This window comes from Salvelinus namaycush, chromosome 7 (genome assembly GCF_016432855.1).
Source record: "Salvelinus namaycush isolate Seneca chromosome 7, SaNama_1.0, whole genome shotgun sequence".
Lineage (NCBI taxonomy): Eukaryota > Metazoa > Chordata > Actinopteri > Salmoniformes > Salmonidae > Salvelinus > Salvelinus namaycush.
The window spans coordinates 59535273-59540671 of NC_052313.1; the positions used below are offsets into that span (position 1 = coordinate 59535273).

The 5399-nt window shown below is 45.5% G+C and overlaps 1 long non-coding RNA gene across 4 annotated transcripts in view; it reads left to right on the top strand.

The window, feature by feature from the left end:
* The window catches only part of LOC120051546, a 31752-nt gene extending 28711 nt beyond the window's left edge, over positions 1 to 3041 (top strand). For all 4 annotated transcript variants that reach the window (XR_005477281.1, XR_005477280.1, XR_005477278.1 and 1 more), the window contains one exon: positions 2249 to 3041. This is a non-coding gene — a long non-coding RNA (uncharacterized LOC120051546). The remainder of the gene's footprint in view (positions 1 to 2248) is intronic.
* The last annotated feature ends 2358 nt before the right edge of the window (positions 3042 to 5399 follow it).

Below are 5399 nucleotides of genomic sequence, written 5' to 3' on the forward strand. Positions count from 1 at the left end.
TTTTCTTCTTCGTTACCACCCTCCTGTAACAATATCCTCTTCCTTCTTCGTTACCTTCCTCCTGTAACAATATCCTCTTTCCTTCTTCGTTACCCCCCTCCTGTAACAATATCCTCTTCTTCGTTACCACCCTCCTGTAACAATATCCTCTTCCTTCTTCGTTACCACCCTCCTGTAACAATATCCTCTTTCCTTCTTCGTTACCACCCTCCTGTAACAATATCCTCTTCCTTCTTCGTTACCACCCTCCTGTAACAATATCCTCTTCCTTCTTCGTTACCACCCTCCTGTAACAATATCCTCTTCCTTCTTCGTTACCACCCTCCTGTAACAATATCCTCTTTCCTTCTTCGTTACCACCCTCCTGTAACAATATCCTCTTCCTTCTTCGTTACCTCCCTCCTGTAACAATATCCTCTTTCCTTCTTCGTTACATCCCGCCTGTAACAATATCCTCTTTCCTTCTTCGTTACCCCCCTCCTGTAACAATATCCTCTTCCTTCTTCGTTACCACCCTCCTGTAACAATATCCTCTTTCCTTCTTCGTTACCCCCCTCCTGTAACAATATCCTCTTCCTTCTTCGTTACCTCCCTCCTGTAACAATATCCTCTTTCCTTCTTCGTTACCCCCCTCCTGTAACAATATCCTCTTTCCTTCTTCGTTACCTCCGTCCTGTAACAATATCCTCTTCCTTCTTCGTTACCTCCGTCCTGTAACAATATCCTCTTCTTTCTTAGCAGAGGTTCATACCCTGTGAGCCGATGCAGTGGATATAATGCCTGAGCCAATCAGGGCTAGTTTGTTAATTGAATGAGGTGTTTTCTATGTGTTTTAGATAACGACACAGTTCCGTTACCACATTATGACATCACGGATTCCTGTCAGGATCTCTGCTTCTGACACCTGAAGAAACCGCTAGTTACATGGGGAGGGGGGGCACAGTGTGTGTGTGTGTGTGTGTGTGTGTGTGTGTGTGTGTGTGTGTGTGTGTGTGTGTGTGTGTGTGTGTGTGTGTGTGTGTGTTGGGTTACTCTCCCTCCCTTCACCCATCAGTCAGGCTGTTGTTATTTGACCCAGAGATGACGCAAGGCTGTATTCTGATGTGACACAAGGCAGAGACTGTGTGTGTGTGTGTGTGTGTGTGTGTGTGTGTGTGTGTGTGTGTGTGTGTGTGTGTGTGTGTGTGTGTGTGTGTGTGTGTGTGTGTGTGTGTGTGTGTGTGTGTGTGTGTGTGTGTGTGAGGCAGAGCCTGTCAGTCAGGAAGCGAGAGGAGGTTAGGAGGGTTACTGCTCTGCCTCTACCCCCACTCTATCACAACACACACACACGCACACAATAACACACACACTGTCAGCATAGACAGGTATAGCGAAGGGAGTAGTGGAGCCACTGTCACCACACACCTCAACCCCTGTTCTTGTTTTCATTGTCAGACTCCTCCTGTCTCTAGCGATCTCATCCATGGCCTCTATCTCAATAACTAAACCACTGGGGACAGATGTGGTCACGTTTCAGGACATGTTTTCTCTCTCCATCCCTCAAGGGCAAAATATAGAAACCACTTGAGTTGTTTAAAGCAATGATGAAATCCTTTTCTTCTCTTAATTTCTCTCTCTCTCCCCCTTTCTCTCTCTATTGTGCCTCTCTCTCTCTCTCTCTCTCTCTCTCTCTCTCTCTCTCTCTCTCTCTCTCTCTCTCTCTCTCTCTCTCTCTCTCTCTCTTGTGCCTCTCCCTCTCTCTCTCTCTCTCTCTCTCTTGTGCCTCTCCCTCTCTCTCTCTCTCTCTCTCTCTCTCTCTCTCTCTCTCTCTCTCTCTCTCTCTCTCTCTCTCTCTCTCTCTCTCTCTCGTGTGCCTCTCCCTCTCTCTGTCTCTCTCTCTTGTGCCTCTCCCTCTCTCTCTCTCTCTCTTGTGCCTCTCCCTCTCTCTCTCTCTCTCTCTCTCTCTCGTGTGCCTCTCCCTCTCTCTGTCTCTCTCTCTTGTGCCTCTCCCTCTCTCTCTCTCTCTCTCTCTCTCTTCTCTCTCTCTCTCTCTGCCTCTCCCTCTCTCTCCTCTCTCTCTCTCTCTCTCTCTCTCTCTCTCTCTCTCTCTTGTGCCTCTCCCTCTCTCTCTCTCTCTCTCTCTCTCTCTCTCTCTCTCGTGTGCCTCTCTATCTCTGTCTCCCTCTCTCTCCCTCTCTCTCTGTCTCTCCCTCTCTTTTACCTCTCTCTATCTCTATCTCTCTCTCTCCCTCTCTCACACAACGCATAGACAGGTATAGCTGGGTGAGTGGGGGCACCACCGTGGACCTCAGGCAGACATGCTGGAGCAGGAGACTGGGACTGGGGGAGCACCAACAGACATGCTGGAGCAGGAGACTGGGACTGGGGGAGCACCAACAGACATGCTGGAGCAGGGGACTGGGACTGGGGGGGGCACCAACAGACATGCTGGAGCAGGGGACTCGGACTGGGGGGGGCACCAACAGACATGCTGGAGCAGGTGACTGGGACTGGGGGGGCACCAACAGACATGCTGGAGCAGGGGACTGGGACTGGGGGAGCACGAGCCGTCTGCCTGGGTGATGCTGCCTTCCACACTGATGCCAAGAAGGTTTGGGATGTGAAGAAGCTGTCACCTCCATGCATGGGATACAGTTACATTATGTGTGTAGTACTGTACAAAATCTCTTTTGTCATTTTAATAATCATTAAAAAAAAGCTCAGAAAAGCTCAAAGACAAACTAGATGGACGAGATGGGATAAAATACTGTGTTCATATCAGAAAAGCTCAAAGACAAACTTGATGGACGAGATGGGATAAAATACTGTGTTCATATCAGAAAAGCTCAAAGACAAACTTGATGGACGAGATGGGATAAAATACTGTGTTCATATCAGAAAAGCTCAAAGACAAACTAGATGGACGAGATGGGATAAAATACTGTGTTCATATCAGAAAAGCTCAAAGACAAACTTGATGGACGAGATGGGATAAAATACTGTGTTCATATCAGAAAAGCTCAAAGACAAACTAGATGGACGAGATGGGATAAAATACTGTGGATGCAGGAAAAACTATTTCGGCAAGTCTGTTGGATCTAAACGATGTTTCTTAACTGTGGAAACAGAACTTCTGTATGGTTCTGCTGCAGTTCTTCTGTCGTAATTGGCTGTCTGTCAGGTTTGGTCAAAACGCTAAATTAGGCGTCTCACATCATACCAGGACAAGATAGTAGCAATTAAATTGACTCACAGCTCAGTCAAAACAGACGGGAGAAATGGCGAATCTTTTTCAATAAATATTTATTTTTTCTGAAACGAAGGCCTCTTTTTTCTCTATTTAAAGTGGTTAAATTGTTGTTTTGATTTATTCAGAGAACAACCACACGTCCAAATCCGTCAATAAGGGTTTGAACTCCGTCAGTTACCGTTAGACCAGACCTGCCTGTTCACAGAGAGGCAACTCTACACTTTCGGGTTAGAATGTGTATCGATTGCGGCAGGAAGCCTAGTGGTTAGAGTGGAGGGGTGGCAGGTAGCCTAGTGGTTAGAGTGGAGGGGTGGCAGGTAGCCTAGTGGTTAGAGTGGAGGGGTGGCAGGTAGCCTAGTGGTTAGAGTGGAGGGCCAGTAACCGAAAGGTTGCTGGTTTGAATCCCCGAGCTGAACAAGGTAAAAAATCTGTCGTTCTCCCCCCTGAACAAGGCAGTTAACCCACTGTTCCCCGGTAGGCTGTAATTGTAAATAAGAATTTGTTCTTAACTTAAATTGAAATTGAAATTGCAACCGTGATAATTGTACCCAGTTCAGAACCATGGACAGCGACCATTCACCCAATTTCACCGAGTTTATCACGATTTGTTTTCAAATTCTTTGTGGATCTGTGTAATCTGAGAGAAATATGTCTCTCTATGGTCATACATTTGGCAGGAGGTTAGGAAGTGCAGCTCAGTTTCCACCTCATTTTGTGGGCAGTGTTGCACATAGCCTGTCTTCTCTTGAGAGCTATGTCTGCCTACGGCGGCCTTTCTCAATAGCAAGGCTATGCTCACTGAGTCTGTACATAGTCAAAGCTTTCCTTCATTTTGGGTCAGTCACAGTGGTCTCTCTCTCTCTCGTTTTGTCTCTCTCTCTTTTTATATCTCTCTCTCTCCCTTTCTCTCATTCACTTGCGTACATCACTCGTAACGGTAGGAAAAACCCAGTGACGTTTCTCGTGCTCATTATTCTCATCAAAAGGATGTTCACGTTTCTCTCTCTGACGCGCGTGAACACCGGACGTCTGACGCCACCGGTGTCTCTTATAAAAGTCACCGGGAGGGATGATCCCAGCACGAGCTCTTAGTTGATCATTACTTAGTTTTCAAGCAGGGTACCGGAGGATAACGCACTGGGCCAGTGTCTATCTGTACACCCAGCTCGTTGAGAAGCGGCTTTCACTTCAAGTGTCCGGTAAAGAGACATTTCAGGTAACTTGTCTATTTTCTCATTTTTTTGTTTGTTTCAGAAGACATGTTAGGCCACGTAAAGGAATCTATACATCCTGGTAAAGTAAATCAGTCTATATCATTATAAAAAATGTCTTACCATTCCTCCAGATACAGCCTATATCATCATTGTCCGATTTGAGGAGGGTTGTGTTAATAAAAAGGACACATTTAATATTTTTAAATAGATGTTTGTAGTGATATTACAATTCTCCCATCAGAAGATGAAGCCAGTTTGGCTTTTATAGAGAGACTAGCCCAAGGTGTTAGTTTAACGCCTCTTTTATAGAGAGACTAGCCCAAGGTGTTAGTTTAACGCCTCTTTTATAGAGAGACTAGCCCAAGGTGTTAGTTTAACGCCTCTTTTATAGAGAGACTAGCCCAAGGTGTTAGTTTAACGCCTCTTTTATAGAGAGACTAGCCCAAGGTGTTAGTTTAACGCCTCTTTTATAGAGAGACTAGCCCAAGGTGTTAGTTTAACGCCTCTTTTATAGAGAGACTAGCCCAAGGTGTTAGTTTAACGCCTCTTTTATAGAGAGACTAGCCCAAGGTGTTAGTTTAACGCCTCTTTTATAGAGAGACTAGCCCAAGGTGTTAGTTTAACGCCTCTTTTATAGAGAGACTAGCCCAAGGTGTTAGTTTAACGCCTCAACAGCTCCACGGGCTGCATAAGGGTTGTGCGTAATGGGCTTTTTACGCACATACATAGAGACTGTGGAAACTAGTCGGGGATTTAAAAAATGAAGACTGTTGTCTTATTTCTGATGTTATAAAATAGTAACATAATAAATCTAACGAAATGGCCTAACAAAAGATAATTACAAGTATAATGTTTTGTCTTTAATTTGGTCTTTTAGTCTATCCATCCATCCCTTCAGTGCCACTCAATTCAATGTCCACATTCGCTCCGCACCCCATCCACGCAGGTCTCAATGC